The sequence below is a fragment of the Pleurodeles waltl genome, chromosome 1_1 (genome assembly GCF_031143425.1).
Source record: "Pleurodeles waltl isolate 20211129_DDA chromosome 1_1, aPleWal1.hap1.20221129, whole genome shotgun sequence".
NCBI lineage: Eukaryota > Metazoa > Chordata > Amphibia > Caudata > Salamandridae > Pleurodeles > Pleurodeles waltl.
In genome coordinates this window covers 774,287,937-774,302,261 of record NC_090436.1, presented here as the reverse complement: position 1 = coordinate 774,302,261, position 14,325 = coordinate 774,287,937, and the positions used below count along the sequence as shown (strand labels likewise).

Sequence of the window (14,325 nt, the reverse complement as noted above, 5' to 3'; positions counted from 1 at the left end):
TAGAGACCTAGGGGAATCCAAGGAGGGGTGACTTGCGGGGCTCGGACCAGGTTCTGTTACCCAGAATCCTTTGCAAACCTCAAAATTTGGCTAAAAATACACATGTTACTCACATTTCTGTGGCAGAAAGTTCTGGAATCTGAGAGGAGCCACAAATTTCCTTCCACCCAGCGTTCCCCTAAGTCTCTCGATAAAAATGGTACATCACTTCTGTGGGTAGGCCTAGCGCCCACAAAAGGAAATGGCCCAAAACACAACGTGGACACAACATATTTTTTCACAGAAAACAGAGGTGTTTTTTGCAAGGTGCCTACCTGTGGTGTTTGGCCTGTAGCTCAGCCGGCCCCAGGGGGGGGGGGGCAGAAATGCCCTAAAATAAATTTGCCCCCCCAACCCCCACCCTCCCCCGCCGGGAGCGACCCTTGCCTACGGGGTCGCTCCCCCTGCGTGACATTGGCACCAAAAAACAAATCCCCGGTGCCTAGTGGTTTCTGCCCTTGGGGGCAGGTTGACCTAAACTCAGCCAATCTGCCCCCAAGGGGGGCAGAAATGGCCTAAATACAATTTGTCCCCCAGGGGAGCGACTTTTGCCTGATGGGTCGCTCCCCATCTCTAAAAAAAAAAACAAAGAAAAAAAAGAAAAATTCCCCTGGCGCCTAGAGGTTTCTGCCCCCCCCCCCCGGGGGCAGATCGGCCTAATAATATGCCGATCTGCCCCCCGGGGGGGCAGAAATGGCCTAAAATAAATTTGCCCCCCCAACACCCACCCCCCCCGGGAGCGACCCTTGCCTACGGGGTCGCTCCCCCTGCGTGACATTGGCGCCAAAAAACAAATCCCCGGTGCCTAGTGGTTTCTGCCCCCTTGGGGGCAGATTGACCTAAAATTGGCCAATCTGCCCCCAGGGGGGCAGAAATGGTCTAAATACAATTTGCCCCCCCAGGGGAGCGACCCTTGCCTGATGGGTCGCTCCCCATCTCTAAAAAAAGAAACAACAAAAAAAAAAACACAAAAAAAAAATTGCCCTGGCGCGTAGAGTGTTCTGCCCCCCCCCCCGGGGGCAGTTCGGCCTAATAATAGGCCGATCTGTCCCCCGGGGGGGCAGAAATGGCCTAAAATAAATTTGCCCCCCCAACCCCCACCGCCCCCCCCCTCCGGGAGCGACCCTTGCCTACGGGGTCGCTCCCCCTGCGTGACATTGGCGCCAAAAAACAAATCCCCGGTGCCTAGTGGTTTCTGCCCCCTTGGGTGCAGATTGACCTAAAATTGGCCAATCTGCCGCCCCAGTGGGGCAGAAATGGTCTAAATACAATTTGCCCCCCCCAGGGGAGCGACCCTTGCCTGATGGGTCGCTCCCCATCTCTAAAAAAAGAAACAACAAAAAAAAAAAAACACAAAAAAAAAAATTGCCCTGGCGTCTAGAGGGTTCTGCCCCCCCTGGTGGCAGTTCGGCCTAATAATAGGCCGATCTGTCCCCCGGGGGGGGCAGAAAGGGCCTAAAATAAATTTGCCCCCCCAACCCCCACCCCCCCCCCGGGAGCGACCCTTGCCTACGGGGTCGCTCCCCCTGCGTGACATTGGCGCCAAAAAACAAATCCCCGGTGCCTAGTCGTTTCTGCCCCCTTGTGGGCAGATTGACCTAAAATCGGCCAATCTGCCCCCAGGGGGGCAGAAATGGTCTAAATACAATTTGCCCCCCAGGGGAGCGACCCTTGCCTGATGGGTCGCTCCCCATCTCTAAAAAAAAGAAAGAACAAAAAAAAAAAACACAAAAAAAAAATTTGCCCTGGCACCTAGAGGTTTCTTCCCCCCCTGGGGGCAGATCGGCCTAATGATAGGCCGATCTGCCCCCAGGGGGGGCAGAAATGGCCTAAAATAAATTGCCCTCCCCCCCAGGGAGCGACCCTTGCCTAAGGGGTCGCTCCCTTTGCGTGAAATTCACGCAAAGAAAAAACTCCCTGATGTCTAGTGGTTTCTACCCCCCTTGGGGGCAGATTGGCCTCATCAAAATAGGCCAATCTGCCCTCAAGGGGGGCAGAAATGGGCAAAATATAATTTTCCCCCAAGGGGAGCGACCCTTGCCTAAGGGGTCGCTCCCCACCAAAAAAAAAAAAATGAAAAAAAAAAAAAAAAAATGGTCCCTGGTGCCTAGAGGTTTCTGCCCCCCCTGGGGGCAGATCGGCCTAATAGTAGGCCGATCTGCCCCCAGGGGGGGCAGAAAAGGCCTTCCCGAAAATATGCCCCCCCTGGGAGCGACCCTTGCCCAAGGGGTCGCTCCCTTTTGTCAATAACAATAAAAAAAAAAAAAAATCCCTGGTGTCTAGTGGTTTCTACCCCCCTTGGGGGCAGATTGGCCTCATCAAAATAGGCCAATCTGCCCCCAAGGGGGGCAGAAATGGCCAAAATATAATTTTCCCCCAAGGGGAGCGACCCTTGCCTAAGGGGTCGCTCCCCACCTCAATAAAAAAAAATGAAACAAAAAAATAAAATAAAAAAAATAAATGGTCCCTGGTGCCTAGAGGTTTCTGCCCCCCCTGGGGGCAGATCGGCCTAATAAGGCCGATCTGCCCCCAGGGGGGGCAGAAAAGGCCTTTTCAAAAAAATGCCCCCCCTGGGAGCGACCCTTGCCCAAGGGGTCGCTCCCTTTTGTCAATTTCAAAGAAAAAAAAAAAAATCCCTGGTGTCTAGTGGGATTTCAAAAGCCGGATTGCAAGCAATCCGGCTTTTGAAACCCTCGGAGGGACTTCAAAGGGAAGGAAATACTTTTCCTTCCCTTTGAAGCCCCTCCGGGCCTCCCAAGTGATTGAAAAAGAAATGCTTTTGCATTTCTTTTTCAATCGCGCTGGAAGCAGAGCTTCCAGCGCGACGAGGGAGGCCCCTGTGACACATCAGCGCGCGCGCGCGCGCGCTGACGTCACAGGGGAGGGTGGGGGGGGTCGGGGGTGGAAGGGGAAGGTCTTCCCCTTCCATCCCCGACTTGGGGGGGGAAGGGGGGTGCACGGGGGCGCGCTAGCGCGCCCCCAAGTTCCCCTGTGCCATGGACGAGATGATCTCGTCCAAGGCACAGGGGAACTGTAGCCTTGGACGAGATCATCTCGTCCAAGGCACAGAAGCGGTTAAAGGAAAGTTGATGTTGCAGTTTTCCTTCTTGTCTCAGGCCAAAGGGAGGAAAAACAATAAAAAGCCAGCATAAGCGGTCAGGATACAGGTATCCTGATCCGATAGGTGAGACGGAAGTGTCCCTGAAGGACACCAAATGGGCAAAAATTGTCCAAATATATTTCTTTTGGCTGATCTGCGAATCCACCGCAGCGCACAGCATGACTCCCAGTGTAAAATCTCAAGGTATCCATGGATCTAAACAACAATGAAAAAAATACACCTACTCAAACCAAAACCCACTGCGTACAGCCAAAGGTCATGCGCGGTGCGGGGTTGGGTACATGTGGGGTGGTTGGCCGAAAGGACTGGCTTGCCAACCCCCACCATGGACGCTGAAGGCCGTACGCGGCGGTGGTTGTATTAACGTACAGATATTACTTTGTACTATTTAACCATACAAATTCACTGAAAAAGCCAAAGGCTACGAGGACGTTATATTTAGGATGACATTTTATCCATCCAAAACCATGGAAATTTAGGCCACAAGTTAGAGTATCATAAGTATAACTATGGATACTGGACCTAGACTACCTACAGCTGGGACAACAACTCGGATGATTTCACCCATCATGACCCCACTCATCACCCTTTGCACTTGTGAATAACATTAAACACCTTTGAGCACAGCTACTGCCTACGTGTCATTATCGTAATAAGTAAGATTTTCTGTTGCATAACATGTCATTACAGTCAAACCATTGTCCTGCAAAAGTCTGTGAGATAGACTGAAGGGGAAGCAATATGCAGCAAGGTTGATAGTAGAGCAGACATATTCTGGATACATGTGTCAAGGGAGCTACCAGGCAAGACAGGAACCAAAGTTGCACAACACAAATGCCCTGCAAAAAGACCAAGACAGTGACAACTATCACAATAGCAGTCAATGTTGACCATTTAAAACACATGCAGTACAATGTCTCAATCCCTAGTGTGATTTGGCAGGTGGAATCTCAAACCATATGCCCATGTCAGATCCACATTTCCAAGACATCCATACCCAATGGTCTTTCCAAAGCATGTTCCACAGTCAGTAACAGTTGGGTTACACATTCTCCCATTGTGAACTGTGAGGATAAATAGCAATACTGATGACACCGCTATGTTTGGCACTACAATTGCAGTTGACAAAGCAGTATAGGGAACATAGGACATGGACAATAAATTGCATGAGTGATGCAGCACAACAGCAGAGTGAAAATAGCACTGACATTTGAACAGTAAAACCTCCTCTGATGGGCAAAATGTTCCCCCCCAAAACCACCCATAGGGAGAGCTACTCTCAACACCTCCACTGATGACAGACACCAGGAGGAGCTATGTCACAAGGTAGAAAGGTATACAGGTCACATACAAAACACTTGACACATACCTAATTCTCATGAGAAGTATTGTGGAATTAACTCTTGTTTAGAGTCAGCTGTTTCCTCATCATCCTCCTTCTCAACACTCACTAGGTCCCCTTCATCAACCACTGGTCCAGCTGCCACCTCCTCTACATTCAGCAATGTGATGCGATGCCTCAGGGCCACATTATGTAGTATGCAGCAGACAACAATGATCTGGCAGACATTAAGTAGTTTATAGAGTAGGCCACCTTGGAGACATGTAGACAGTGGAATCTGGCCTTCAGTAGCCCAAAGGTCCTCTCACGCCTCGTCCTGCTGCAGGCCTCATTGAAACAGTTTTCACCATCTGTGATCGGATATCTCACAGGTGTCAGCAGCCAGGGAAGGTTAGGGTAGCCAGAGTCACCTGTGTGCACAAAGGTAGGACACATCTCAGTACCGGTGGGGACACAGGGCAGATTGTGAAGAGAAGTGAGATTACAGGGGCACACATTCTATTGGATAAATACTGATGAGCTAGGCCCTGTCCCTCTGTAGTTGTGCCATCATGTGCAAGACGTTGCTGTTCCGCAGAATGTATGAGTCAGGCAAGGAGCCAGGGAACTTGGCCATAACCTGGGAGATATATTGGTCGGTGAGACACACCACCTAGACATTTATGGAATAAAAGTTTTTCCGGTTCCTGAACACTTGTTCATTTATCCTGGGTGGTACCAATGCAATGTGGGTACCATCTATGGCCCCAATCACATGAGGGACACATGCCAAATCATAGAGAGCATCTTTAACAGTGGCCAAATCTGCAAATTGGGGGAACCTGATGTAGCAGGGAAGATGTTTGAGCAAAGCACACGGTACATCCTTCAACACATTGCTGAACATCAGCTGTGACATCCCTGCTCCCAAGCCCACTGTCATCTGAAACGACCCTGAGGCAAGGAAGTGGAGAACTGACAACACCTGTACTAAGGGAGGGATGGAATAGGGATGACGTATGGGAGGCAACAGATCAGGCTCCAACTGGGTACACAGCTCCATGATGGTCTGACAGTTCAGATGATACATTGCACCATATCTGGGAAAAGGAGAGGGGAGAATTCAAAAGTTGATGTATGCTATGTGTTGACATTGTCAATCTATGCAGTAGTTAATATATTTCATTCATGATGCACCTAAAATTCATCACTCACTGCATGTAAAATGGCAGCCGCCTGTCCTGCATGCACAGGACAGATGGAAGTGATCTCAATCTGCCAGCATTAGATGTCATGGCAGTAGGCGGTCTCATCCACCGTGCAATTCCTCATTGGATAACATTGTTGCCGATGGGAGACTGGGGCCAGTGGTGATCACCACTAGCGGGAACGGTCATGTACGCAGCAGGCGTGACTGCCATTTACTGTGACATAGCTCACTTGGCTCCTCACACTCATGCAAGCAAGACCTCCACTGTGTGTGCTTCTGTGTTCTGACTCTGGAAGCCAATATGCCACATCCTACAGGAGATAGGGCCCCAGCCTTCACCCAGAAGGAGCTGGACAAGCTTTTGGACAGGGTCCTACCGCTGTATGGACAGTTGTATGGGGCACCAGAGCAGCATGTGAGTTTATGTCACTGTCCTATTTGATAGTGATGTGTGTGAGGATGAAAGGCATTGGGATGTGGCAGATGGAGTGGATGCATGGAGATGGGTGAGGAGTCTGAGCGTTAGTGGCATGATGACACATGAGTATGGTCATGAGATGTGTCTGATGTGTGATACCCACTGCTGACCCTGTAATGACACTCTACATGACTTTGTCCTTCTGTCTGTGTCAGTAGGCCTTGGTTGCAAATAGTTTTTTAATATGTTTCCATTGCCCTTTAATATATCTACTCCAGGGACCCCTCGGTGTCGAGGGTAACATACTTGTACTGGCTTTCCTTCCACATGTATGTGTAGCACATGTGCAATTTGGTGTGTGTTGTTTGTGTGTGAGTGTGTGTATGTGTGTTGGTACGGGTGTTTGCGCGTGTGCGTTGCGGCCGCTAGCCGTGCCGGGTGTGTGTGTTCTGTGTGGGTGTGTATTAATGGCCTTCCCTCCAGTGTGTGCTAGGCGGGTGTACCTATGTTTGGTGCCTTCGTCACCGTCACTGGTTCTGGAGTTGTATGGGCAGCAGAAGCATTGGGAAGACTTCCAGTTCTGGTTCCATGGTGGCTGAGGACGTGCCTATGTTCCTGAAGGTGAGTGTCCCTTTTTATGTTGTTTGTTACCGCCAGGCTTTTCATGTCGGGCAGCCGTGGCGGATATCCTGGCGGTGTGCGATCTCGTAATATGGTCGGAAACATGCTACCTGCTAGCCGTGAGATGCCTGCCGCCAGCCACGGCAGCCCGTCTGCACTGGCAGTACTGGCGGTGACTTGGTTGTGTTCCGGTTAGGACACCGCCATGGTCATAATATGGTAGTCTACTCTACCGGACTCACGGCGGTGCGACTACCTCCTCCACCGTGGCGGTCCTCGGACTGAAGAACTCGTAATGAGCACCTCAATGATAAATCAATCAGCAATCAGTATTGACCTATATTAAATGCCAAAGTGAGCTAACATTTTAACAATAAATGTACTCGCCATGTTCACTGGTATTCATGTATATATTTATAAATCAAATTAATGTACAATTACAATTTTTTTTTAATAAAACAGAATATATTAAAATGAGTTACATCAATTAATTAAAACAACTGACTTCTTTGGATACTTAGGGGGTTATTCTAACTTTGGAGGAGGTGTTAATCCGTCCCAAAAGTGACGGAAAAGTGACGGATTTACCACCAGCCGTATTACGAGTCCATTATATCCTATGGAACTCGTAATACGGCTGGTGGTATATCCGTCACTTTACCGTCACTTTTGGGACGGATTAACACTCCTCCACAGTTAGAATAACCCCCTTAATCTAAATATCAAATTAGAATAAGAAAAATAATTAATTAAAACATATTTAACTTATATATTAAGTAGTGTACATATTCTAACAAACCAAATAAGTTAGACAATGAATAAACAATGTATTGAAAAATAATAATACATGTATCAAAACCACTTCTCACTCTGTTAGTTCCCCTACAAACCCAACAACCTGTCAATAAAAAGAAAACGAAATAAAGTAATTCTTAAAATACATTACCAGAGCAAAAACTACTAAAACATTACAACTACTTAATAACATATTAATAATTTGTAACATGCAAGGCAAATAAACTTTACAAAATATTACACATATGTATTGTACACAACAATATTAAATAAAGCAATATATTTAACAGCAATATTGTGTCCCACGATAATATGGTAATCACCATATTTTATATGATATTTGCAGTCTGCTACCACTTTCCTCAAAAATTAAGGTTGAACTTTCAACCCGATAATGAGAAATAGTATTACAGGACACAGCAATATTGAATGAAACTATATATTTATCTGCAATATTCTTTCCCATGATCATTTGGTTATCACAATATTTCTAGATGATGTTTGTGCTCATCTATAATTGTTCTCAAGCATTAAGGTTGTACTCCCATTCCGATCAGTTAAAGGTTTCTTGATGCTACCAAGAACTAGTAGTGCAAGAGTTCACTTTTGTACAAATTGGTGATAGAACTAAACAATAGGCCTTACTTAAATAATGTTCTTCTTGTGGCACTGATCATTTTTCTTTCACATGTATATCTCTATACACATATGAGAAGTGCACGAAATCTAGGACCTGATACTTGCTGGTATTTTGCTGTATAGATGCACCCTTATCCACTGGAAATTTGGACCTTGACGGAAACAAGATGTTGTTCCCTGTACCTCTCTGACAGGGATAGAATTAGAGATGTGCTCAATTGCCATGGTGTTTTAAGAGTTTAGGCAGTGTTGTGCATTTCCATTCCCACTTCTTTCATTTATTTCAAGAGTTCTGTAAAGGAAGGCAGTATTTCTGTACATCACCCTGTAAAGATTGTAATTTGAAGTTTGCACTCACTGCAGGTTGAATGTTGTTACACCCCCTCCTTTGATTTCAATTCTCTTTGGAGCTGGGGAGTTGTTGTCTCAGGCATTAATCAAGAGTTTTTCCCAGAAATTGGAATTAAATCGTCAGGGGGCAGTCTAGCATGCCATGACTTTCAATTTTCAGGTGTGGGTCCAACTCTGCCACCTAGCTCCTGAGTCATGGTAGATGATGGGTATCCCATGTATGGTAGCCCTCAGATACGTCATTCTTTGATAGCTATTATTAAATAATAATATGCACAGTTGTGCTCTAATCTTTGATTAGATTTCAATGATCTTTAAGGTCAGGGTAAAATTCAAAGATGATCTTTGTCAACGGTTGTTATGACCCAAGGCTCGTCCTCTCATGACAGCATGATTTCTCCTTGTGTAGGAGACCAAAGGGTGCCAGGTTTGACTGAAATTATTCAGATTGTCTTGCTTCTGAAGCTAAATAGGAGTCTTATTGTTTTGGGATAGCACAAATGCCACGGAACAAAATACAGATTTAAGAATTGTAAATCATGCATCATTTACAGGCACATAGAATATCAAATGCAATTCACAATCTCTCTCCCATTTGTATTATCCTCATCTATTGCAATTCACTGGCTAGTGGCTACACTTCCTGTAATTAATTTTTTTACCATTAAACTACCAATTTGTCTATTTTTATCAGTGGCTTAACTCTGACACTGTAATCAGTGTCTGCAACTTGTGAAGTACATAATGGTATGCTTACACTTAACTTAGGTATACTAGTTCCATGTGCAACATATTCAGCTGGCTGTATCCTAGATCCCAATTTCAACTTCATCACTTGCATCTCAAAAGAACTGCCTTATCCTTTGATTTGGTCATACCATTTTGCAATACACTATAAAATTAAATAGCTAGGACCAGCTGCTATTCCAATTGGTGTGATGAATCAATGAGTGATTTGAAAGACTTGAAAACTTATTAGCCGTATTTAGCCATTTAACAAGAAAATATTTCTTGGAATAAATTTAACATTTTTGTAACGATCCTTCAAGTTAGAACCAAAGTTGAAAAAATGACTTCACTATTTAGAACGAGATGAAGTCAATGTTTGTTCCAGCCATTACATTTCATCATCAACAAATAGCCTATAATCACCTTTAAAAAATGCAAAGAAAAAACATTATTCCAATTTCCTTTCATCTTCTTTGAACACCAGTCAAGACAATTGAGGAATTACCCTCACCTCACATAACCAACTATGAGAAATGTTTAAGAGGGTGTGAAACCTTGGTCAAGCAACAACAACAATCCTTGTCAGGGTGAACCACAAAAAGTCACTAAATTTATTGTTGCTTGGCACAAAAGGAGTCAGACTTAACTTACAGAAAATGTGTAAACTACTTATGCAACACAAAAACAGCAAAAAAGTGAAAAAAAACAAGAACAAGCCAACACCAGCTTAAAAACAGAGTAAACCTTAATAACTTAACATAAAATCAAAAAGAAAAATCTGTAGAATTGGAGACTTGTAGTTTCAAAAGCCTACGGTAAGTACAGTGCCTAAAAGCGCAGAATGCCAACTGTGATTATCTGTTTGTGCTGGCCAGGACAAAGTTACAAGTCCAGGCTGACCATGATGAAGTATAGGCTCTTTTACAGGGACTAATTGAGTCCCACTGATAACTGTACCCTAGATCCTTGATGCAGAGCTTTGTGTTGTGCTGCATCGGTTTCGATGAGGAGCTGCAATGCAAGGTCCTACTTCAAGTTGTGTCATACTGCATTGGTTGTCAGAAAACCCACAGTTGGGCCAGGAGGAGTACACTCTAATGTCAGCCAAAGGTCTAGGACCTGAAGGGAGTTCTCCTGTGGATCAGGGCTCACTCCAGTAGAAGCCAGCAGCAGGGTATAGGCAGATCAGTTGAGTTTGGGCAGCTGCAGAGCAGGTCTCTCAAGCTTGTTATATCTCTGTAGTCCAGAATAAGAGCAAGGTCCTTGGAGTTACTCTGGTGGTTCTGGGTTCAAGTAGCAGGTCCACTCTTTCTTTCTCAGGCAGCAGGGGAGGCGGGAAAGTCTTTCCTGCAGCAGGGCAAAGCAGCAGCAGGGCAGTCTTTCCAGCAGGGAAGGAGAACAGTCCTTCCTCTGTGTCTTCACCGGATCCAGAATTGATCTGAAGAGTGGGGCTGAGAGTCCCGTTTTTATACCTGGTGTTAGCTTTGAAATGAGAGAAGCTTCTGGAGTCCACCCTCCCAGAGATGTTTAAAATTTCCTGTCTCTCTGTCCTGATCTCAGTCAGTCTGCAGTCATAACAGCCTAGTGTGAAGTTCTTTTTTTTTTAGCGGAGGCAGTGCCTTTGAGGTGCAAGCGTGATAGAAGACATCTCCGTCCTTACCATCAAGTGAGGATGGCCCATCCTGCCAACACCCAGGCTTTCCATTGTGATATGATATGGGAGGAATACACAAAGACCACTGCCAAATACACCTAGTTATATGACTAAGGCTATTGTAATGCTATCTGTATTTAAAAAACAGCTCCATCTTGTCAACTGACTCCATTTTGTGCTTAGCTGCAAACGCCATCACATTGGTAGCGCGGGTATATTTCCATGCACAGCGTTAACATATTTTCATTTTTTCGCACTAAGGACGGGAACATAACTTGGGGGAGTAAAGGAGACAAGGATGTACCAGGCTGAGAATGTTTATGGTAGAGTAGGGTACAGTTCGGTCTTGGAAGTACACTTTGGGATCTGGCCAGTCTCTAGGGTCTTCTTTCAACACTGACCTGCTGTGGCAAAACAACTTACTCGAAGGGACGGGGGTTCTAGAACCTTCCTCTTAAGTTTGTTTAAAGTATATAAGGTGGGGCAGCTTCACAACTGGGAGAAGAAGGAACCCATTTGGGAATGGATGCATTACCCAGATAATAATTCCATTGAGGTTGCTCTCCCTCTTGTTTCGGTTGTCCAGTGTTCTTCAACCTGAAGTTGGCAGACAAGGGATGATGTCGGACTCAAGCCCCATGGTGATGCATTTTTAATTCTTATTTTTAGCTTCGCAGTGTGCATGCATGAATACGTTTTCGCCATGTATATATTATATTCATTGTTGAAGTATTGCATTTTCTTTGTTTCTTTGATTATTATTATCCTGCTGCTGTGATTATTTTGAGAATTGCACGTGTGTTGGTGCATTTGATATAAAAGCTCACGTTATTATTTCGTTTATGAAACTTGGGAAGTGCCTTAATAAATGTATTACTCAGACTAAGAGTGCTGCATTCTTTGCATTCCTTTCACTTCACTCCTCTCGTCCTGAAGTAAAGCAGAACAGATATGGACTGCAGGCACCAAATGGTTAGAACAAAAAAATTGTGACTTAACATCCGACTTCCACAATTTAATCTGATTCCTTATTTGTGATTTGGAACTCAAAGAGGTCCACATGATCAAAACAATGCAATACGAACATACCATAATCTTACATCTTAGAAAAAGAATAAAAGCCATGATAAAAATGTATCAATGCAGTCTTTGGAGCACAAAATATCTTAATAAATAATTTAAGAGACTTCTCCATCAGTTAAACTACCAATTTTATAAAATACTTCAGAAATAGCACCCATTTAGGTTCCCACCAAGAATGTAAGAACAAACAAAGTTAAGATTAAAATATATTCAGAAACAATAAAAAAATAATGAAAATGCGACCTGGCCAGGTAACTGTGTAAAATGCTCTCTTGTACACTTCCAATAGAGAACTCCCCTTGTAATAGAAGCAAGCCATAAGTGTGAAATACTCAAAAAAATGAACAAACACGAGTGGTCCTCCCCCCCTCGCAAAGCAGCAAGCTGGAAACCAATAATATAAATTCATAAATCCTTTGAAGAATTTAAAAATTCTCATACAAATTACTTCATTCTTAGTAAAAAAGAGAAAATCACCTCAACAGATGTTACACTCTTCTGTAAAAACATTCGCCTTAGATGGCAATGTCGTAAAGGTAATAATGCGGAACAGACAAAAAGAACATGATTAAGATCTTGGCATCACAGATCACAAAAGTTGCATTCTTCCCCTGCTTCCCCAGAAGGGGAGCAATTTGCTATTATGTCATTTAACAGACACAAATTAATTTGAAATAAAATCATAAAGCGACGAAGGCTGTGGTCTAAATTCCAAGACAGGTACTTCTGGGCTACCTTTCGGCAACTGGCCTAGGATTTCACCTGTAACCTTTTCTTCATCATATAGTATGTGATATCTTTCGGATAACTGATTAGTCTTATAGTGCCTTTAAGCAAGGTTTTAAATTCAAGAGAAGAAAGGGAGGCTGTGGCCTCTTCCTGTAAACCCAAATATCTCAAGGCCAGAGAGAAATCTTGAGGAAAACAAGTATTTGCCTACATCAGTGCCAAATAATTATTGATTCATAAGATTCCTTATGGTCTCCTTTTCACTGTTCTTCAGCTGGTTACCATTAAAGAAGGTTTTGAACTGCAATTCGTCAGACACTGAACATGCATTCTTACCTGCTCCCAAACAAACTCGTTTTCACTTATTAAATGTCATAAAGCAACCCAGTGTTGTCCTATGGGAGAGATAGGCCTCACAGTAGAAAAAAATAAATGTGTGAGTTTCTCACTACCCTGACATGTAAAACGTAAAAATACACGTTCAACTTTTTAAATACTCTGCATCCTGCCCAATGGCCTGCTTAGTGCATACCCTAGGGGTGATACATCTATTGTAAAGGAAGGTTTAGCCCTGGCAAGGGGCTTTTTTTGTCAGGTGGAAATGATACAGTCTGCAATGGCAGACCTGAGACATGTTTAAAAGAGCTAATTAAGTAGGTGGCACAATAAGTAATGCAGGCCTGCTAGTAGCATTTAATTTACAGGCCCTGGGTACATTTAGTACCGCTTTACTAGCGACTTACAAGTAAATTAAATGGGCCAATGGGGTGTAAGCCAATTTTACCATAGTAAAAAAGAATGAGCACAAGCACCTTAGCACTTTAGAGTCCTAAAAGCCAATAAACGCAGGTTCAGAATACAGGAGGGGTGAAGGCAAAAGTTTTGGGGGTGATGCTGAAGAGAGGGCCAGGTCCAAACCTGTGCTTTGGTAAAGCCTTAAGTTGACCTCTGTGAAATACTATCTTTCTATTTTCATCCTTTAAACAACATCACCTCTTCCTGCGCAGTGGCGACAGAGGGAAGTTGTGGTGGTCATTTGGGCCATCAATAAACCTGGGGTCATGTTGGAGACAGCCACTCAAGAATTCACTGACAACTTTATACTATACAGCCCTCCACACCTAAGAAGTTGGGGACAACACCCCATGCAGACATTTTCTTTGCAGGTGTTGAAATACCATCCCTCAGTGACCATTTCAGAACCATTCTCGTGGGAGAAATAACTAGAGAGGAAATATTGCAGGCTATCACCCCTTATAACAAAGCACTAGGGGAAGATGGCTTCCCGGGGAAGTTTTACAGATGGGTGTAGCCGATAGTGGTTGAATATCAGTTTGATGTATTTAAGGAAGTTGAGGAGACAGGCAGCTTAGCCCACGTCTTCAATACGGTGCATATCATGGTCCTCCTCAAAGCTGGAAGAAATCTGTTGCAATGCGGTAGCTACCACCCTTTATCTCTGCTTAACGCTAACATGAAGTTACTAGCAGCAATATTGCCATCCCTCCTCAAATGGGTGCTTCCCACCCTGATCCACGACTACCAAGTGGCTTTATTTCCAGTAGGATTCTGTGGATCTCTAAAGATGCAAGGAAAGAGAGAATCCCTCTCTCTC

General features: G+C 44.5%; 1 protein-coding gene across 1 annotated transcript in view; it reads left to right on the top strand.

Annotated features, from left to right (window-relative positions):
- The window catches only part of LRRC2 (leucine rich repeat containing 2), a 1,181,887-nt gene that overhangs the window by 1,154,469 nt on the left and 13,093 nt on the right, over positions 1–14,325 (top strand). The gene's annotated exons all lie outside the window — the stretch shown is intronic.